The 22711-nt window shown below is 43.6% G+C and overlaps 1 long non-coding RNA gene across 1 annotated transcript; it reads left to right on the forward strand.

The window, feature by feature from the left end:
* The first annotated feature begins 5985 nt into the window (after nt 1–5985).
* Nucleotides 5986–13011, forward strand: LOC115496977 (uncharacterized). Its single transcript, XR_012058197.1, has 2 exons — nt 5986–7315; nt 9115–13011. It is a non-coding gene; the product is annotated as an uncharacterized lncRNA (long non-coding RNA).
* Nucleotides 13012–22711: the final 9700 nt, after the last annotated feature.

A 22711-nucleotide genomic window follows, 5' to 3' on the forward strand; every position in this document is an offset into this window, starting at 1 on the left:
ATGATGAAAGCCAGGAATGGGTTGGGATGCACAAGCCCTATGCAGGAGCAGAGTATTGTAGTAACACACTGCCACCTGCTTTAGGCCCTCTTCTTTAGTGTTTTGGCTTGTCCCCACAGCTGTGGAATTACAGAAGGTAAGGGGCTAATGTGGATGTCTCAAACATTGAGGGAGAATCCAAGCTTGGCAGGTGGTTTTTCTGGGTGGAAGAAAAACTAAATAACTTTGAAGTCACCTGTGATCTCTGAGTCAGCTCTGAAGGAAAGGCTCTCCTATACACACATGTGCACACTCACCCTATACCACATACATGCAGACATACACACAGCTGAGATGTAGCCTAAACTGTGCATTTTTCCCCTTTTATTTTGGAAAGCCAATATAAAGTTTCTCCTAATGGCATAAACAAGGAAAACTGTACACACGGAACCACCATCTTCACCCAGACAAGCAAAATGCTGATGGACTTTGCAAACATCACAACAGTTTTGACACAGATGCCCCCATAAATTGAGCCAAGCTGTTCACTGTGCACGAGAAATGGTCTTGTGTTTGAGCTTCAAATTCACCTCTTTGTGTAAGCGAGGTTGCAGCTGCAGTTTTGCTGCAGAGACAGGCAGAAACTCAACCCAGGCAGTAATCTGCAGGACAAACATCAAGAGGAAGCACTTTCCAGTTGAGCTTTGAAGTTACAGCCTTTCTACCAATGTGCTTTGGATTTGCTCTGCTATTTTTAAACCAGAAGAGATGTCCAAGCCTCTGTCCAGCCCTCCCCTTATGTTTGGTGCACTTATCGAGGTTGGCATCCTGTCTGAGGCAGCAGATCAGTCAGGAAGTTAACCAGGAGTCCAGATGCTGGTCTTGGAAAGGCTCCTGCCAGAGCCAGGCTTCCATGGGTTTCAGCTGCCAAATTCCCTCCACACAAATGTCCACAGTTCCTGGCTCTCACACTGGGGTAGTTAGAGGAAAAGCCTGAAGAAGAATGTTTTCTACTCTACAATTAATGGGGAGGAGCAGTGCCATGGGTGCAATACTGCTGACATAGGTTGGCATGGCTTGCATTGCAAGTTACTGTTTTCCAGCCAGAGAAAGTTCTTGTTTCTCCATGAAGATTTGCACACGTGATGGGACAGGCAGCACAGTCCAGGCTCTGCCCCGAGGAAGGGAATTAGGCTGGGCTGCTTTCCCCTACACACCTTTATATGTTAGATAAATATTGCAGTTCCTAGGAAAGTCACCAATTTTTCAATAGCTGCTTACACTGTAGACCATGGCTTCTACAAAGCTACAACTTCATTTTCCTTCAGGCTCCTGAAATCCCAATCCCATGGAAAGCTAGGACTGTACCTCAGGCTCTGTATAACAGAAAACTTCACGTGCTAGTAATGCTATTTTTTTTTCCTAAATGGGGTTTTGGTTAAGCAAATCTGTCTGTGATGCTCTCGCTGACATCTCTGTGGTGGGGAGCACACCTGCCTTTTGCTGAAGGTCTGGCTCTGCAGGTACTGAAAGGGCTTTTCTTCAGGCACCCTGCTTGAAAGCTGGGACTGCTTTTGGTGAGCACACACTACACTACCTGCTCATAAAAAACAACAGTGTAAAGCCAAAACTGCAAACAAGGTGTACATGGGGATTTCAAGTCATGATTAATCATCACGCTTCAACTAATTTGTCCCCTAATTTTATACCAGTGACATGAAGGTTTCTGAGACTGCAGGATCTATGAGCACCATCAGAATGGGCCATCATTCCTCAGACCAAACCTAAGGGTCAGTAGAGAGCACACATGCACATGTCCCTCCTGAGACAAGAGGGTGTGAGATTTCAAATCCACAGTCACATTAGCACTTTCCGGGATGTTAATGCTTTTAACATGCTGAACTTGGGAGGTTTTATCCTTCCAATTTCAGATTACTCATTGAAATCTCTATTGCAAGTGTGGACCATGAGTCCATAAAAGGTGATGTGGGTAGTGAACCCTTATAGATTCAGTTGTTGCCTGAGGCTTGATTTTGTTTCGCAGGTCTCTCTCGCATACCTCTGGGGTGTGTAGTTTGTTAGTTTTGAGCTAGGCTATGGCTGAGTTTCAAATTACAGCTTAGGGATATCCAAACAAGTCGGAAAAACAAAAAAAATGATTATTCAATCTAACATGGATTCTTTTACGAGGAAGTGATGAAAGCAAACGCGACAACTGTAATCACAAAAGGAATTACTTCCAAAAGCTTTGAGCAGCTAAAAATATAGCAGAGAGGAGAAGGAGGAAGGATTTAGGACAAAAGCTGGAATTCAACCTTAAGTATAACAATGAGTATCTACATTTACTGTCATAAAGACCTCATCAAAAGCATGTGCTAAAGGTCCCTGTGCACACAGCAAACGCTGCACTATTTTAACTGGTCTATTTTGGGCCGACTTCATAAGGACGCATTGGTCACAGTGGCAGGACTCACTTTTTGCTCATATCTCTATATGAAGAGACAGCACTTCTCACAAATGACAGTAAAGGCCAGGGTATTTCATCCAAGATTTTATCTTTTGTTTAGTGGCATTTTGCCTTCAGTTTCACTCTGCTGTTGACAGAGACATTTGAACATTTTTATTGATTCAAAAATCTGAGCATTAAGACTCATCTTTATAGTTCACTTAAAAGTAAATGTTTCAAAATGTAAAACTCCTCATGCTGCTTTTAAACTTTATTGGCTGAAGACTGAGTGCTGTAAAATGATTTTTTTCTTCAGTAATGGAAGTTCTATTTTACAGAAAATGGTAACCATTAACTCGGCTTGCTGAGAGCAAATGAACAAAATCAGACCTGCTCTATGAAAAAGGAGGATCTGGTCACCATAATAAAAGTACATATTTTTCATAGCCTCTGTTTTTTCAAGACCTGCTCATTCCTAACTCCTGGGTTTTACTACACAGTCATTTGTTAACAGAGAAATCATTTTGCTCATTTTAAATGCAGCTGGAATGAAAAGTGATATAGGCGGAAACAGGAATGAATGAAGGACAACTTGGAAAATAGTTCCTTCCTCTTCTTCAGCTTGTGTACTACGTGGAAGGAACTCAGGAGGTTATCCACGGTAGTATCAGCTACATCCTTGTTCTTCCTGGCTGCTGTTTTTCTACTCTTAAAAGCATCCAGTCTGGAGACTCAGAATTTCTCCAGTCAATCCATTACAGGGCTTCATAATCTTACTATCACAAAGATTGGGTTTTTTCCCTTGGTGTCTAATAAGAATCTTCCCTATTCCAGCTGAAGCCTCTCTTTACTTCTCCTTCACTATCTCACCATGGGATCTGTGCTCTGCTCTTTGTAGTAACCCTTGGGATATATAAAAACATTCTCAGCATTCACTCCTATCTCTTTTTTTTACAGTAAGCAGATGCAGTTTGTCCAGTCCTTCCCTCACAGGTAATTTTTGTTGTACCTGTGGGGATTACAACAGTGCTCTGGATCCTCATCAGATTATCAGCATCTTTCTTATGTGCTGGGACCAAACTGAACTAAATGGGGCTGAATTCATAGATGGACAAAATCAAAATACCTACAGCACCCAGAGTCCTGTGGCTCCTGTGTCTTTTCTAGCACTAGTACTGGGCACACCACAGGCCCCAGATTCTGTGACCTGCATATGGCATCTGCATGATCCCAGACGTGCTCCAACAGCTCCTAGCACATGCCTGGCATCCCTTCAAAGAGAACTAAAGGCCTCTTGCCTCCACTTTTTATAATGATGGTGTTTTCAGTGAGAACCAGGCCCTGAATTAATCTCTGTTCCCCCTTTAAGTCCCAGACCTCACAGGGATGCACCTTGTCACTTCTTGAGCTCTCCTTGTCTGCAGAACACAAAATTCTTCACACAAGGGAACAGCATGTGGATAGGTTTGAGAATTCAGCAAGCTCTCCTCACATAAATCATCTAACATCTCTCACAGTGTCCTTCAGCTGCTCAAGAAGTTATTATTCCCATCCTGCTTTACTGCATGCTATTCCTGCAGCTTTCTTGAGAAATTTTCTGTACTGAACACCTATGAAGTAGCTACCTGGTCATCTTTGCCTCTGTCTCTAGACTTGATGGAATTGTTGAGAAAATGGGTTTTGGCAGTGGCTTATTTTAACAGACTTGAGCCTCATCACAAAACAGAACAGCACGGGCACTATCAGACATGTGCAATCACTGGAAGAAGGGAAAACAGTTGTGCACTGTCCCCCAGTGAATACTTTTCACATGTGTCTGTTGTTTCTCCCTGGCTGTAAAGTTTGGCAGGAATTGATTTGAAGGGCTGGGAGAGAGCTGGTTGTGGCTGATGGAAGCCTTTGTGGGGGTAACAAAGTTGTGCTGTTCTGGATGGATGCAGCTACAGAAAGCTCAAAGTTCAGGATTCAGGTTAGGGTAGGCTAGACACACATACAAGTTCTCAGAGAGCAAGGTACAGGAAGAAGTATAGGAAAAGGTAAATAAATATCTTTGGACCATTTAGTAATAGTTGAACTTGTATGAACATGGAACGAAGGCAGGGCAGACAGAGTCTGAGTCTGCTCAGACATGGGATGCTCCAGAATGCCTCTAAGTTCACATGGAGATGGCATTTTTGTGGCTGTACCCACCACTGACTGTCAAATGGCCTGAACTCAGCCCCTCTCTGACATTCAGGCTGTTCCTCAGCATGGATGTGGCCTAAAAGCATCTCTCATTGCTTCAGACTTCCCTTAATTTTGTTCAGTCCTGGAGGTTAAATAACTCAGGGTGTGCTGAACACACAAGCAGACAGGTGCAAATAGACCAGAAAAGCATGAGAGCACAGAGCTGGGACAGGATGGCTTGTCAAAATACTTCTCCAACATGCTGGCAGGAGTTTTCAGCTGTTGCTGGTGCTCGCACAGATGCATTTAATGCTAGCTTAGAAATTTCTTCCAGAGCAGTACTCACACCCATGAAGTAGAGACGTATTTTGGGAGGGAATAAGACACTCGAGCAGTACCTCCCTCTTTTTCCTCTGGGATATGCTGCTTCCAGCTCACCCCAGCCCTCCCTCAGATGGCAGTCCTTGTTCCTGCTGTGCAAACCTACCTGGCATGCCCCCTCAAACCCCAACGCTGCCAAAGGAAGGGATGTCAAAGCCAATGTTCTCCTCCCATAACAGGAATAATAGGAAAAAGATAGGATAATAGTGTAATAGGAAAAAGAACAGCCCTTCAATCTTGCATTTAAACTCCCTAAAATAAATGCTAAATAAGCTTGAAACTGCCTGGTTCGTGCCTGCCTTTCTGGGAGCAGGGAGCTGGCGAGGGAGGTCTGGCTGACACAGGCGTGCACCTCCCTTCCTGGGCTGACCTGGCCAGTCCTCCCAGGGATCTCCCAGCACCCGCTCCCTGGCGGGATGGCATTCCCCAGCGAAGGAGAGATCGCATTACCCGGGCCCCTTGTGTAATTCTGGTTCCCAGCAATTGTTTTCTGGTGACCTTTTATTGTTAACAATTAGCGCTGGAGCTGGAGCACAACTGGTGTAAGCATATTTTACATCCTCCTCGAGCAAACAAAAAAGCTGGGTGGGCACGGTCTTGTTTCCTGGTTCACACCCATGACTCCTTTGTGTCTCAGATCTCCTCCCACCATGTGTCATAGTCAGCAAACCCACTCCCTTACCTTTTGGCTCCCAGATAGAGTGACGTCTTCGAGGGATGCGTAGGCATGCTCAGTGTATTCCATTATTTCCTTTCACATCCTATATGAGCATTGCCTCTCCCTAATACTCAGTCTTTCCTTATCCGTGAGGCCAGAAATGTAAATCCCTATGCAACTGAGTGCAAAGAGTGAGTTTGAAGGATGGTTTCTATTTATTTAAATGTACAGGCTATAAACACCGCCCTCCTACACTATGTTTTGGGTTCTTGCATGTATTTCCATACAGTAAATATCTTGACAGTTCCCTCTGCTCGACCTCAGTGATATACGCACATCCCTGGAAGAACAAATACATCAACAGTCTGCTAATCTTCACAAGTAATAACATAGATTTTTCTTCTCTCTCTTCACTTTATTTAACTACAGTTGGGGAGAAAAGACGTAGTTGGCCACCTGCTCCAAACCAGTTGTGGTGGCCCAGGAATATGCCCAGTTTCTGAGCTGAGGACCCTTCCGAGATGTGTACTTTGCCAGTAAGTCTTTGTCTTTCCTGTGGGGAAGAAGGGAAGACGGGGAGGCAGAAGACCAAGGAAAGACACTCCAATCTAATCTTGTTTCCTGTGTTATGGTGTGTGCGTGTGAGGGGAGTGTGCAGTGGGCGGAGGGGGGACACTACATTAATCAAATCGTGATTCTTTTAGGGTACAATAGGCAATTAAAAACAACAACTTGAATTTCTCCTGCAGTCTGTTGGCAGCTAACACACAACTCATTCTTTCTGCGGATAGCTTTACTTAGCAGGTCTGTGCCATGACTAATGAAGCCATCTCTCCGCTAGCGTGCTAATTCCAGACCTTTTGGGAAGGAGCCCGGCTGCAGCTCACTGCATGGCCCTCCCCTCCTCGCAGGCTCCTTATGGCCACCCTGCAGGTCCCTCCTACTGCCTGCGCTGTGCTCGGGAAAAGTGTGAGAAAATATTTCTCCCTCAAAGCTGCTTTCAGGAGAGCGCTGCTTCGCGATGACATTTAAGGACAGATTTTTCTGGGGCGCTTCTCATTTTATCCAAAACATTTGAAAGCCTCTTCCTTGGCAATCTTCTTGCCTGCTCCTCGGTGGCATGTTATCTGATCTCTCCATACCCACTGGCTGTGGGGAGAGGCACGCGTTTCACCGGTAAAGTCACAGTTAAACTAAACATTAAACTGTCCAAGAACTGACTTCCTCGACAGCTCTGATTCAGGCTCCCAAAAATGCTCTGCACAGTGAATCATGCTTCCTTCTGGAAATGACAGAACTTCCTCATCATGGTGTTCTAACTTGCCCTCTCCTCGTCTCCGGTGCTATCAGGAAAGGATTGAATTGCATGCCACATTTTTTCCGTGGTCGGCAGGGAGATGCATCCTTTTTGAAGGGGAAGAATTTCTATGAGTCAAAGGATGACAAACTGAAAATTAGTACCAGCCGCAGAAATAAATGACAAACAACAACATAAAGCCCCGTAGAGGTGGCCAGTGGGTGTTTATTGGCTATTTGCCTTTCTAGCAACTTCAGTAGCCTGACTATTGAGAGGCAAACTTGCTTTTCACCACTGAAAGTAGGAGCAAAGTTGAAACCACCAGGATTAGCTCTCTGATTGTCTTCCCTGTGCTTGGTTTGACAGGTCTTGTCTGCTCGAAAGTCAGGTAAGGTGGGGCAGTGCATGAAATGTCTCAGAGTCCATTCCAGCTCTGAAGGACACACAGCAAGAGTGTGGGGAGGGGGAGGATAAAGGACAGTGTTTTTGGGGGCTTGCTCCAGGCAGACTCACTCAGCAGGCTGGTTCACAGGCATTGTGGTGACAGCAATTTAGAGACAGTTTGATGCACAGGACTTTGAAATCAAAACAACAACCCCGTGCTTCAGCCCCACCCCACGCAAACCTCTATGATTGCTGAATAACACGGAGTTGGGGTAAATACCTGACCATATGGTAAATGATGACTTGCACTGGAAATCAAAATTTTAACAGATCTTTTTGCTTTGTATACAAAATTTTAACTCCTCCAGAACCAGTGCAGGTGAAAGCCCAAGATGCACAGTCCATATTAGTTGCTGGCTCTGGGCATTTCTGGGATGAAATCCTGTTCCAAACCAAATCACTAGCAAATTCCAAAGGAATAGATTTTCAGCCTCATTTAGACGTAATATAATAGGAGGGCCTGGACACTAAAAACTGGAGAATGGTTGAATGGAAATATAGGGGCAATTACTGTGCTTCCCTTAGAACAAACTTATTTTCTTTCCCTAGCCATATTCCATAATCAGAAAAGCACTATGTACTTAATAGGGAAGAAGAGTAAATAATACCAAAAATATGTAAACTTTCATGTGTTTTAGGCAGATGAAATGCATTTTTTCAAGACTAATTTAGGAGCATTTATTGCCTTAGAGACTTAAGTTTATATTCCTGCCCTTTACATTGTCCCTGAGAAATGGTATTGTTTGCATATTGACATTTCACTATTGCAATGTGGTTCACACTTGCTGCTCATAGCAGATGAAATACAATAGAAAGAGGCATGAAGAAAAGAAACAAAATTAATGCCTAATGCATCTGAGCCTGTTTGGGGCTCCCTGTTGCACCAAGTAGGCTCAAAGCACACCTAAGGTGGAAGTCAGGGAATGCAGAAGTGAAAAAAAGCTCCTGAACAACCATATTCAGTCACAGGCAGCACAAACATAGAATACTTTTCATAAATGGGTTAAGTTCTACCCTGAAAAGAAGACAACTTGTTGCTTCTTGAAAGGCTATCCCACATCTTAATCCTCCAAGTTATCTTTTTCTGATTTCCTCCACATACTTCTTTGTGGCCAGAACAATTTTTGTGGCCAGAACAATCTTTGTGGTGTCTGTTTTAACTCAAAACACACTGGTAACAACAATCCATTACTTCAATATAACACTTCCAGGCAGCAGCTGATTCAATCACAGAAGTAAAAAATAGTCTTAATAACAAGTAACAGTCAGGTCCTTCAAATGCATGTATTAGGGACTAGGATAGCACACAGAATAAAAGTACCCACTCGATCCCTCTGACTGATCAGAGCTGCAAGGCAGGGGATAGGTATTGAATGTAAGGACATTCAGCAGTTTTGCAATCAGATAGGACCTTGCCAATTTGCTGACTCATTTCCTTTGGTCCCTCGGATGTAAAAATGAGAGGTCTCATCCCACTGCCACTGTATGCCTCATTGATAGACTCCAAAGCAATCTGAACCTAATGGGAAAATTCACACATCAAAAGTATGTAGTATCATGGAAATGTAATTGAAACAACACTCAGAAAGAACATTTCAGGGTTTTGTAAATTTCATTAGTTTAAAAAACTGTAGTCTTAATGCAGAAAGGCTTATTTTAAACCACAAAGAGAGCTGTGGGAATTAGAAATTATCTATTTTCAGCAGTAATGTCTGTTGCATTTTTTATTCATCTGTCTTTCAGATGAGAGTTTGAGCCCAGTTTTTGTACAGCTGTTGGCAAACCTTTCCTTGCAGTGGAAGAGGCTGATTGTTCATGTTTGGAAGATGCTTCAGATGTCTTCTGTCACACAACAAACACATGCAAGAAGAACTTGCTCAAGTTGGATAGGCTGCAACACAAGACCAAGGTCTCATTCCCAGGAAAGGGAAGACTTGGTTTACAGGAGGGTGCAAGGTCTCCATGGACAGAAGAACACCAGGGTTAAAGAGGCATTTTGAAGAGGAGAAAAAGCAACAGATCAGTACCAGGTCTTGTCTCTGTGGCTGCAAACCAGACAACCTGAAGGCAATAGTGGTGGCCAGAAGAAGTTTTGGATTTAGAGAAGTCGGGCTGGAGTGGGGAGTGGAGGACATACTCCTGGCATCAAAATGTCTCCTTGTATCTCTGATGAGTCATGTGAAAATGCTCTGTATTTGGGTAACACTTGGTTGGTTGCACAACACACTGTACTTATCAATGGTGATATTCATGAATGTAATTGCACACAGTGATTATGGATTTAGGGGGCCTGTTCACTCTGCTCCCACCTCCCTTCATATCTGTGAATGCCACAGTGAGTAGAAACATTCCATAAAAATTCACAGAAAGGCTTTTCTCAAAGCACTAGCCTGGAAAAGGAACAATGCAGCTCCTCTGTGGACAGCACAAGAAGCCATGAGCTATCTTCAAAAACACTGTCAAAATCAAAACTTTCCCATCACTTCCAGTCCACAAGCTGGTCTCTTTTTTTCTCCCCATGTGTATGAACACATAACCATGGTTGTGAGCTCTCTTTCCAAACAACTCCTCCCTCTACTCACCCCCTTTTCTTCTGCCCTGTCCACATGCACATGTTCTGGCTCTTTACTCTTCTGCTCACTGACAGACTGACTGCTCTTGCACACCCACAGGTGGAAAACAAAGTGAAAATCCAGGGCCAGCAAGGCTTCTCCATGCCCAGCCAGCTGCTGTCTCCCACAGGAGACTCAGGGAAGAAGCTCCTGCCAACCCACAGCTCCTCCTGGCTATCAGGGTACCATTGACTCCTTGGCTGTGGACTCACCCACTGCAGTCCTGTCACTCCCCAGCAGCCCTGCAGGGCTGGAGCAGATCACCACGTGCCTTCAGAGGGCTGTGAATGTGACTGTGTGCTCCTGGTGACTCACTAGGAGGTCACCAAATGAACCAGATCCTGAGCACTGAGAAACTCTGCCAGCCTTGTGTGAATGGGAGAAAAAGGAGGAAGGAAGTTCTGTTGTTGCATTTTTTCATGGTGATCGGTGCTGAGTCAAAAAAAGGGCTCCAGGATTAGAGGGGGGAACAGCTAAAATCATTAGAGAAATAGATTTTAAAAAGGATAAGCCAGCTGGATGGGAGTGGGAGCCCAAAAAATACGTATTCTTCTCACTGTAGATGATGGTTGTGAGAAAAATCAGAGAAGGGAGTGACAAGTGGGTGGTGATAGTCTTCACTGCTAGAGTATGACCTGCATTTTTTCTCATCCTGGTCTCTCACTAATCCAACCAACTATTCCCTGAGGGAAGACAGAGGAAGAAGGCAACATTGGGCAGGTCCAGTTGAGTCTGCTCTCCCTAAGGAATGCCTCTGGAGCAACGAGGTTCTCAATCATTGGTACTGACATGGAGCTGGTGGACACCACAAAGGGCCAAGGTGCTGACCAGGGTGTTCCCCACATTAAGCAGAGCTAAAGCTCAGACAGACTGCAAGCTTGGCTGAACTCTTAGCCCTTTGCCAAGGTAAAGTTGCCAGGTTTTACACACTAGAACTAAGGAAAAATAACTCTAGTAAAGCATGTTTGCACTTCTAATAGTGTAGGCTAACTACTTTAATGGAGAAGTGAGCAGCTGTTCCAAAAGTACCAGAAAATTCCTGGCTACATGGTTTTTTACATAGGATGCAGGACATGCTCATATTATTTAGGATGTTCACCAATTCCAGTAATACACCAAATATATGCCCAGAAATTAGTTTCTGAGATATTTACATTTTAGGCAAGAATCCTTTCAAAATATTTCCTCAGGCAACCAGCAGTGTAGGGCTGAAGAGTTTATCTTGGTTAATTCTGACTGATTTAAAAGGAAAAAGATTGTGGGGATCAGCTCATTAGCAGTTGTAAACTGGCACTGGTCCAGCAACCTAAGTAAACTTCTAAGTTCATAAACTGGCTGGAGAAAGTCTGGTCCTATTCTGCAACTATTTAATCCCTTAGTATGGCAATGGTTTTACCCCACTGTACTGGCAAGAACTAGCTTGGTTTGAATGAAGAAATACTTCATGTTTTTCAGCTCTCTCTTTCTGTCAAGCTGCTGAAGTCCAAACACTGCTTGTGATCCTCTGTATGGTCAGTGCATGACACCTACTAGAATGGATTTCTCAAGCTGATAGATGAGACTGATGCAGGAATGTTAATTTTTGTGTCTACACCAATTAAATAAATGTCCTGCTTCTGGGCAATGGCTTGGCCTATGTACATTTTCTATGGCTATTATTTTCTGCACATTTTCCAAATCTATTAATATGGTGGAAACTATGTAAGATCTTTAATGCCAAATGTTTTGCTTAGGCTGTGTTTCCTCCAGTTGACCAGGAAGGAAAAATGGGATAAAGAGCTGCTAGTAAAACAATTTCCAGGATTGACTGTTTTCCTTGCTTGTAAAAAGGTTCACTTCAATTTAATGTTAGTTACTAATGAATGCACAGCATAGAAGACTAGTGCCTTGATTTATGCTCCCTTGAGATATACTTTTGGCAATTGTCCAAAATGCTTTTTTTCCTTAGGGTTTCATTGATTAGCAAGGATGCAAATTAGTAAAAGAAGTAAATTTATATTGAGAAGTCAGAAATGCTACATTTGGTGTCTTCAGTTTGTACATGCAAAATTTGTATTCCTGAGATTCATCATCCTTTTGAAAGCCAGCCTTGCTAAGTCTGTATTTATTAATGTTAATTATAGAGGCAAAGCTCATGCCTTTAAAACCTGATGTGATTTTGGTGTTTTAAAAACCATTTAATTATTTTTGGAGAATGTAAAACAACCCTCCAAAATCTGCAGCACTTGTTATGTACAGAATAAATCCTCTGAAAATTGGTATAGCAAAGTTTGAATTAATGTGATTTAAAAAAAATTAATAAAGACACAATTTAAGAACTTTTTTCCAACTCTATCAACCTGTGAGAACCTGACTCATATAATTCACTCAGAACTACCATATGGCTGCAACTCTTTCAAAAATTATTCTTTCTTTTATTGGAAGGTACCTCTTCCAAAAGAGTTAAATAATACTATATGCCAGAGATTGCCACAAATATCCTTCCTCTTTGCAAATAGCTGTTGCTACTATTATTGCCAATGCCAGCACAGCAGAGGAAAATACCCTCTGTCACAATGATCCCTATTCAGAATCCAGTGGAAACCTAAACTGCCCCAGGAGAACACTGCCATTAGGGACCACATTCTCAAGAAGACAAAAATGGTGTGTTCTTTGGGAGCTATGCAAAATGAAAAAGTTGTGGATATTTTATATACAGCCCCATATGTGCACTGGAGGAGCTGGCTGGCTGGGAAGATGCCTGTGTAGGGTGGAAAGGAATTCTGAAATTAACATTAAAAGAAAAGACAGCTCAACCTGGACAACACTAAAGTTACAGGGCACTGCTGCGTGATGGGGCAATGAGGACTGGCCACAGAGGAGTCTCTGTGCATGCAGAAGTAGGGTATGGACTCTAAAATGCCTGGACTCTTCATGGCTTTGTTTTTATTTTCAGTTTTCATGCTAACTGTGTCATATATAGAATTATTTTAACATACAACATAAGAATTTTTATTTGTCTGAATTATAAAGCACCATATGTGAATGCATCTGTTCTTCACTGTGTTACATTTATTATTTGTACTATGGTGGGGCCTCAAGTTTCCACCTCAGATCAGGGCTCCAACTTTCTAGGCAATGCACAAACACATAATGGGAAACACTCCCTGCCTTGAGAAAAACATACACCCTGACAAAGCCAGCTCAGGGTGGGAAAGGAAAACAGCCGGAGCACCGCTCCAATGGCAGCCTAACCTCATCTAAACTGAAGCTGCCACAGTCCTGCGCCTCCAACCCAGAACTCAAATTGCCCATTCAGTGGCTTACACTGGCTCACTATTTGAGTAACTCCACTCCAGTAAGGAGAAGAGCAACACAGATCTGAACCTAGTCCCCTTTTTTCTTTGGTAAGGTTTGTTTAGCAGAGTCAGCTCCCTGAAGTTTTTCCCAGTGCTGCACTACAGGCACCAGGGCCATGGCAGGACAGTGGAAGAGCAAAGGCTGTGCCCTAGGCTGGCGTCATCTGCTGTGGAAGCTCACAAAAAGAAGTGGGACAGCCAGGATTGGAGAGGTCAGACACAGAGTAAAAGCTCTGACACTTGCTAGCAAGTGGAGTTTGCACAACTTTTCCCACTTTGCCCAATTTTTCCTACTTCTCCTCTCCTATGTGGGCATTTTTGCACACACTTGCACAGGCTCACACAATGGTCCAGAGGGTGAGGAACAGCATAGGGTGGTCAGCACTTCTGGATCTTCAGAGCAGAAGGCTCCTGGGGCTATGCTGAGTTCACCAGGCCATGGTCAGGAGATCCTATTTATGAACCCTTTGATGTGAAGTGATATGTCACTAACAAGCGGTGTGCATTACATATGCTCATGCCACAAAAAAACAACAGGAATGGTTTTCATCCTCAGATCCGTGTGTGCTTTCTGCTCCTTTCATTTTCAATTTGCACTCTTGTTTTTAAAAGTCCACTGGGGCTTGCTCCATCTCAGCATTTGGTTTCTTTCTTTGTCCTCCTACTGCAATCTGTTACCTCTTGTTATCTACCATTATGCCTTTCTTTACTCCTTTATGTGGTTTTGCATGGTTGCTGCTGCCTCTAGGAACAAGCTGCCTGCCTCTGAGGGCATATCTTATTTATTTACTTTTTAAAAAAATTCTCATTTGAAAACACATGCTTTTCCTGTATTTATGATGCAAAATTGTTCTGTCCTTCTCTGCTATGGGCCATGAAGAATGCCTGCTTTAATTTACCCTACATGCTGTGCTGTTCATTCTTCTTGTCTGTAATTTATGCCACATACTGTGCACTCCCTGTATTATACAACATAAAGTTGCCAGATGGGTGAGTGCAATGCATGCTTTACAATGAAGGCTTTTAGGCAACTGCTTAATCCGAAGCTGCAGAAGAAGCCAACTTGAAAAAAGAAAGAGCATTTGAAAATATACCCAAACAGGTCAGTGGTTATTATGTGGGGCTAACACTCTGAGAACATTTGCTAATTAGCATATCATGTTTTTAACTTCTCCTTGACATTTATTTTTTCCTGCTTGGTTTTTATGGTGTGTGATGGCAGAGGAAGGAGCCAAGAGCAGAGCATTAAGGGGAAAGAAGGATATTTGGTTCTAAACCAGGAGAGCAGCCACTTTTCAGAATGAATTGGTGCCCAGCACCTGGAGACTTGTCTGGCTGTGGCCAGTGGGTCAGCATGGCAGCACACTTTGCCAGGCTATGTGGGATTCTGTAGAAGATGCTCAGCATATGGGAGGGGTTGTTGTTCTTGATGCCTTGCATTCCTTTCCTGGCCAAGGCCATGTTATATCTCCTTAGGGTTTATTTTATGCAGTGTGGGCCGAATAACAGGAGCTCCAGCTGCCTGGCACCACTGCTGTACACCCTGCATGGTTCCTGGGGCATGGGCTGCTATGGCCACTGCTTACCTCTCATCTTCCTTCCCCCTGTCCCATCACCAGGAGGGCTACACCCAGCTGCTGATCTGCAAAATTTGCTCTGCTGTTGCTGCCCTGGACCACTGTACTGGGTTTGTGTGGCCGGGTTTTGGTAGTGGAGGGGGCTGCAGGGGTGGTTTCTCTGAGAAGCTTCTGGAAGCTTCCCCCATGTCCATCAGATCCAGTCCCTGACAGCTCCAGGAGGGACCCGCTGCTGGCCAGGGCTGGGCTGATTAGAAAAGGTGGTAACACCTCTGGGATAACAAATTTAAGAAGGAAAAGAGTTCTGGTGCAGATGTAACCGCAGCCAGAGGAGAGCAGGGTGGGAATGTGTGAGAGAAGAGCCCTGCAGACACCAAGGTCAGTGCAGAGGGAGGGCCAGGAGCTGCTCCAGGGGCTGGAGCTGGGATTCCCTGCAGCCCATGGTGAGACCCTGCTGAGGCAGCTGTGCCCCTGCAGCCCAGGAGGGCACAGGGATGCAGAGATCACCTGCAGCCCGTGGAGGAGACCCAAAATGGAGCACGGGGATGCTGAGAGGAGGCCGGGAACCCATGGGAGGCCCATGGAGAGAGGAGCCCACCCTGGAGCAGGTTTCCTGGCAGGACTTGTGACCCTGTGGGGGACCCACATTGGAACAGGCTGAAGGACTGACCCTGTGGAAGAGTGACCAACCTTACAGCAATTTGTGACGAACTGTTTCCCATGGGATCAACATACCTTGTAGAAGTTCATGGAGAACGGTCTCCCCTGGGAAGGATCCCATGCTGGAGCAGTGGCAGAAATAATGTGTGATAAAGTGACTAAACCCCATTCCATGTCTCCCTGTACTACTGGAGGGGAGAAGGTAGAGCTGGGAAGGAGGGAGGGGTAGGGGCAAGGTATTATCTAGGTCTTCTTTTACTCCTCATTATCCTGCTCTGCTTTTGCCAGTAATAAATTCAACTAATATCTCTAATTTTGGCCATGATGATAATTGGTGAATGATCTCTCCTTGTCCTTAACTCATCAACCTTCATTATATTTTCTCTCTCCCCTATCCAGCTGCAGAGGCAGGTGACAGAGTGGCTTCGGTGGGTGTCTGGAATCCAGTCAGGGTCAACTCTCCACAACCAGACTATTCAAGACATGGGTGCATCCCTGCAGTGCTTGAGGGCTGTTTTGTGCCTGGAGAAAGCTGGTGTGGCCATGGAGGGCCAGTCCTACCACTACCAAGGGATTACATGAGCACTTATGCAAGCCTTTGTGGGGGAAGCAGGGATATCCTGGGTGACGCTCTGTGGAAGCTGACAGAAACTCTGCAAGCTTTGGCTGTGAAACAAGACTTTCTCCCCACACCCTGATGTGCTCAGAGAGGCTGTGGTTGCTGACACCAGCAAGAAGCAAGGTGGCTTGCTCAGCCAACACTCCAGCAAAAGGAAAAGCTGGAAGCAACCTTGCATTTCAGGTGGGTTATTGGAAACCAGGCTGGGATTGCTAAACAGATGGTGCAACACTGAGCTTCAGCACCACCACTCCCTGTGATGAGTGTTTTCAAAGAAAAACGTGAGGATGGGGAGAAAAATATGTTAGGGTGTGACAGAATCCTACTGTGTTATGGAAGGGCCAGTGGGAGGAAGGGAGATGTGGAATGAATCTATCTACATATAAAGTGAAGGCACAGCATGTCTGTGCCAGCCAGCACTGAAGGCAGCAATGAAGATGTACCAGCATGGGCTTTTAACACACTGCTCACCATCAGAATGCAAGTTCTCATCATTCTGCTCTGGTGGCAGCTTGTGCTGTAGCCTGTGTGCCTCATCTTGGTGTCCTTGCAGCTCTGGGTAGGGAGCTTGAGCTACGTGGCCAAGCTAAGGCACACCCCAAGAACACCTCAGCAGGAAAGGTGCTGCATGGAGCAAGGACAAAAAGCTGCCAAGAGGAGCTGGGCTCTCTAAGTGTAGCCAAAAAATTGTTCTGTGAGCTCACAGCTAAGAAGTGAAAGTGCCAAGACCTTCAGGATTTGGCTTCTGCTTTATCTGTCCACTTACCAAGGCTAAAGCTGATAAATGCACCTTTTGCATACCCAGAGCTTGACTCTATTTTTCAAATGGTATCTCCAGTCCCACTTGGTGTAGCCTTAATTGCTTTAACTATGAAGCTGGCACCAGAAAGATGAGGAGTAAAAAAAAAAAAAACGCAATATAGCATTTGCTAAGAGAGCAAATGTAGCATTACAGGGCAAGGTTGGTGCTGTGAACAACTTCTATGCCCTCCTACATCGAGTGACACATCACTGGGCACATATCTTCTAAGGACACATATCTCTTGAGGACACTGAGTTGCTTAGAGGTATTCCAAGACAATATAATTATCATTTACATTTAAATGTTTTAATTGTAAGTCACAGAGCAAAGCTCACTAACATAGGTATTTGGCGTTTCAAGTTTTCTTCTCAATTTTTAAAAAATTCTTCACCTCTCTGATTATGGATTATGGTTTTACTCCAGATTACTAAAAAAAACAAAAACATGAAGAGTTTGTCTCTGATACAATGAATTTCCTATTGACACTAAACTGGCAGTGCAATGTAACTGATAAGTGCATTTCACACTTAGTTTAACATGCCTTAAAACAATCAAGTTCAAGGACTGAGAGTAAGCATGGATGTCTAAAATAGCTGCTGATATTTCCCTTTACTTTCTGTAAGGCTTGACTTTCTAATAATCAACTCATTTCTCCCATGCATTTTCATGTGCTTCAGTGAGTTGGACACAATCCAGGCATTGACTGAGTGCTTTGCAGCAGTTGCTAAGTTTCTATTTCTTCTAGAGGAAAAAGAAATTCAAGAAAGAGAAACTTTGTGCGATAGTGCCTGAAAAAGGTATTACATCACAGGGCCTGAAAATAACCAATATAAGCCTGTTTGTCATGGGTTTGTTTCCCCTTTCTATCTGACTATCATTAATGGGCCATGTCAGTACAGCCAGAACAGGAGCTTCCTCTCTAAGGTTATGTATCCATGTGTCTGCACATATATTTAGCTTCTATTCAGGGCTTAGTCTTTATCAGTCCAGAACTTTCTGTTGCAACTCAGTTGTGTTATTTGGGAATTGGATGCTACTGGACTGATTTGTTGTTAGAGAACCTCTGATTCTCATCCCACAGAGCAGGGCTTCAAGAGCAAGAAATCGGAGCACTGTTTGCAAGTACCAACATTAAAATCTCATTTTCTGGGCTTCTCTAAACACTTTACTGTCTCTCACAGTCAAAATTTCTGCACTGTGTCAGATGCTCCTGAATTGGCCTTTCCCAGGGTGAAACATGCTGGAAGACCTCAAACACTCCAGAGCAGAGAGAACAAAACCTTCTCTTTGGAGCTCTTGGCTCCCTTCACCAGGCCTGCTCTCATGCAATGTTTTGCTTCTCTGTTGTAGTGGTCTGAGGACAGTGTGTGTTTCCTCCAAGCTTTTCATTCTTTTGGTTTGGGTGTTTGCACTGTCATCAAGGATTGAGGTTGATATGTTCATTTTCATAACACTAGGACATAGTTTTCAAGAGACAAATCTGTCATATGGTGGGAGAGGGAAGGACACACACTGCCTTATTCAAGATTAAAAACTTCTGTTAATGTGACTAAGAATTAGTCACATACCTGGGACAAGGTTCTATATTAGACTTAAAATTCATGTGAAGGGAACATCCATAATTTTGGCAGGGGTGGGTATTCAGTGCATTTTTCAGGGATGAAACTCAGAAGAACAAAGAAGGTCAGTTTAACCTTGTGGTTGTGGTTATGAATGAGCAAGGAAGTTTAAATTACACTGAAGGACAGCTCCTTTAGTCACAGAAGCCCATAGTGCACTCTAGATCCTTCACAAGTAGATATGAGCACTTTGTGTTTTTACAGCAATAAGCAAAATGCTATGACACAATGATTAGATTGTTCTTTAGCTTTGCTGATGGTGAAGTTCCTTATTGGCTGCTGAAGATTACAGCTCTGGACCAGGCTATAAACAGAACAGCCAGGCATTTTTCACAAGTGTAACACAGTGGGCTTTTAGCAGAGCTCTCTCCTGCTTCCTCATCGTTTTAAATGGCAAGCATCAAGCATAAGAGAAAAAGCTAATTACATTTGTGTTTAATCCATCCAACAGCTCATTTGAAATAGGCTGGATTGTTTCACATGTCTGGCTGAATTCAGCAAAAGAAGTGGATTCCTTCGTAAGTAACTGATACATCATGCACAGGATTGCTTGGACATTGATCCCTGCAATTTCTCCAGTGAACTTTTCTATTTCAGACATGTGAACACTGATGGCTTAGATTCCCTGCTGCACTGCTCCTGGCTCACCTTGAGATCAGCTACACTTCTGATTATTCCTGCTGCTTCCCAAACCCATCTCTTGCCCTACAGCCAACACTGCAGCTCTGTCTCATGAAATGCCTGTTCAGAGAAATCCCCAGATGTGGTTTAGAGCTGCTCTCTGCCACTCATGTGCCCTGGTGCTTTGCTGGCTGATGCTGGTTGAGTGTAGGTGCTTGCTCAGCGATAGTGGCACCATCCAAACCTCCTGGGGTTCCTCTGCAAACTTTATCTAAATTGTTCCAGGAGCCTTTGACTGACTCACTGAAGCCCTGTTTAGTGAATAATAGGACATTTCCCACTGCTTCACCTGGCATCTGCTTTCATTAAGTAAGATTAAAATTTTCCTCAGTAATTTAATCAGAACTTTAAAAAGCCTGAAGTCTGTAATGTTCCTACTGATTTATGCCACCAGTTTTAACAAAGATCTGAATCAGACCTTTAATCTTTATTAGTCAGGTGATTAAGTACAAAATTATCTTCTGGGACTAAGAGCAGATGTCCTACATTTACCAAAATTTAGGAAGAAAACACACTTGTGTTTCAAATGGCATCTCATATTATAAGTGGAAATTTACCAAAACATGTAACTGTACATTGAAATGGTGGGGCCACCCTTTAATAAATAATGTGCAAAAAAAGGCCTTTTGTGAGGAGAAACTGCACTTCGGGCATATTCTTATTATTACTTAAACCTAAAGTCAACCAAAAGAGAAAACTCTCGCTGCCAACTGTGACAGACTGCAGCACTGCACTAACAGGAAGGCTATTTTAGGTCTGAATTGGGAACTGGATTACTTATTCAAACAGTAGTTTTCAAAACTGCAAGACTGTGTTCTTGTTCCCTTTGCAGCACGTTTCCAACTGTATCCTATTCACTGCACAGTTTCAAAGGACTGTACCTTTGCTATATATACACACACACAGCACCTCGGCTTCTGAAATTGGTTTCCCTCAATTTGTGGCTGGTTTGAACAACCATGACTTGTTTCCCATGCATCTATTTCAATAACATCCCAGCAGATGACAGCAGGCAGCTTGGACCAGGCTTCAGATCAGCCTTCCGAACAGCTGCCAGGAAAAGGACAGTATTTCTGAGCTACAGATGGGGTACACTTAATGTGGATGTCACAGTTAGGTTCATGCTACAGCACCAGATACCTTTGGAGATTTCCATGAGCTTTGAGTTTCCTTCTTGGGTTTGCTGAAGTCACTGGAAGTTGTGCTAACAACTTCCTGATGATTGGTGTATCTTGGATTACCAGTATAGACATCCCTCCTTTTGTGGAGAATGAAAGAATTTTGCTGCTGAAGAACATCCTTATACTAAAGGATTTTTGTTTATTAATAATAAAAAATTGCAATAGGGCATAAGATAATCAATAGAGATGTAATTTAGATGCTGTTTACAAGGCAAATATTAAAAGGTGCTTTTGCCACTGAGCTGTAGTTTGGAGCAGGATGAGGTAGTGAGACAGAGTCTTCTTTGAACCTCTTGGATGGCAAGGGCATCCAGCCAGTTCCTCCCAGCTGCTGGAGAGGTATAGGTGCTTCCTCTCCATAGGGAGGATGTATTCCCCCACATCAGGAGAAATATGGTCATGTCCTTGAAGAGCAACAGAAAAAATTCACTCACATAACACAACATACTCCAGTGAAGGCCATTGCTACGTGTACTTCAGTGTCTCTAGAACTGAAGCTGGGCAGCCTTGGCATGGTGGAAATTGTCTGTTTGAGAGGCTGTCTGTCCATGGCTGCAGATCCAAAGCCCTCCTTGATCTTCCACTGCTCTGCCTTGCAAGGATAATCCTCAGGGGAAAGTTCTGCTGCACTTAAATGAAACTTGACTTGCACATTACTTGTTCAGACAAACTACAAGTACAAATGACTCATCATTTCCCTACTTTGTTTTGCCTGTTAGGCAGCCATCAGCATTTACATCACAATTGATTATAAAAGAGTAGAAGCGAAGTAGCAGTTCCAACTTTGCCCCTTGTGAGTTACTACAGGAAATTTGCAGTCCTCCCCCAAATTCTCCACCTTAATGTCCTCACTTTGAATATTCAAGGAGAAAATATTTTGAGAGCTCTTAATTCCTAGGCATTTCTTGCCTGTGACATTTTCTCTGTTCAGTGGTATTCTTTGGCTTCCCAGTCCTTATCCTTACAGTTTTGGGGGAATAACAAAAATGATGTACTGTGATAGGCAGATTTTTCTGTTTCATGTCTCAGAAGGCCAAATAAAAAGGCTTGCTCCTGTTTTACAATCCCAAGGGCTCAAAGCATAATTTTCTTCAAAAGTTTCACTTGAGAGATTTTGTGTTAAGAGGACTACAGGTGCCAGGATTTTAATGCATGTACTGTACAGGAATTGAGTGCTGGTCATCCTGTGCAGATGCTCCTCAGCTTCCCCTGTCACACAGCACACGTGCATTAGTAATACCTGGATAGATAAATATGTGCACACTCATACCACTGGAGCACTGCACTTGATTTTTCTGAAGGCACCCAATTTGTCAAGAAACCCAGAAGAAGCTGACAGAAAGTGCTAGCATCTTGCCATAAACAGCAGATGAGGAGGGAAAGAGAAACTATGGTCAGGAATGAGAAATCCCAGCAGCAGCTTCACTTTCTGTCGACAATGAGTTGGTGCCTTAAGAATATCCCTGTGCAGGGGAGGCACAGGAGAGAGCTTAAAAGGGGCAGAAGGCATCAGAGCTGAAAGAAGGAAAGCAGATGTCACAGAAACGGGAGATGTCTGGAAATCATATGATTTATTAATGTTAAAGCCAGGTCTAGATCAGGGTTGAGCAGACTATGAGTCCCTGTTATGGACTGTGTCATAGTCCTTGTCTTTGTTAAAGTGTGACTTAGGACACCTTGCTTGGAGGCAGCTGTCTCAGCAGGCTCCTGCAGTTCTAGGAGTCTAAGACACAATGATTAGATTGTTCTTAGGAGTTCAAGACACCATGATTAGATCCATCCCCACCTGCTTCCTCCTTCCATCTCACCTCAAGCCAGCATCCCTTGCTCCTACTGGCAGGTTGGGAGGGTATCCCCAGGGCTGACTCACTGCCATGTCTCTCCAGTGCTCCAGCAAAACGTTTTGGGAGCTACTGAACAAAACAGAAGTGCAAGTGAAACACCAGGAGCCTGTTCTTGACTTTAGTGACTGTGAGCAGCAAAATATGATAATGGTATTAGTAATAATGCATTTCTGTGCATTTGCTACTGTAATTTTTCCTAATTAAACAAGTTAATTAAATGTGCAAAAAAAAAAAGCATTTTACTAATTTTCCATCACAAATGATCATTGCTTGTACTTAATGGTCTTGGATAAAAGCCACTTAAGAAAAGAAAAAAAACTGTGTGTGGGCAATGCTGTAATATTCCATCCCTGGGTTTGCTTCCTCTTTTTTTTTTTTTTTTTTTCCTCTGAACAGCAAAAATTTAG

This window comes from Taeniopygia guttata, chromosome 1, assembly GCF_048771995.1.
Source record: "Taeniopygia guttata chromosome 1, bTaeGut7.mat, whole genome shotgun sequence".
NCBI lineage: Eukaryota > Metazoa > Chordata > Aves > Passeriformes > Estrildidae > Taeniopygia > Taeniopygia guttata.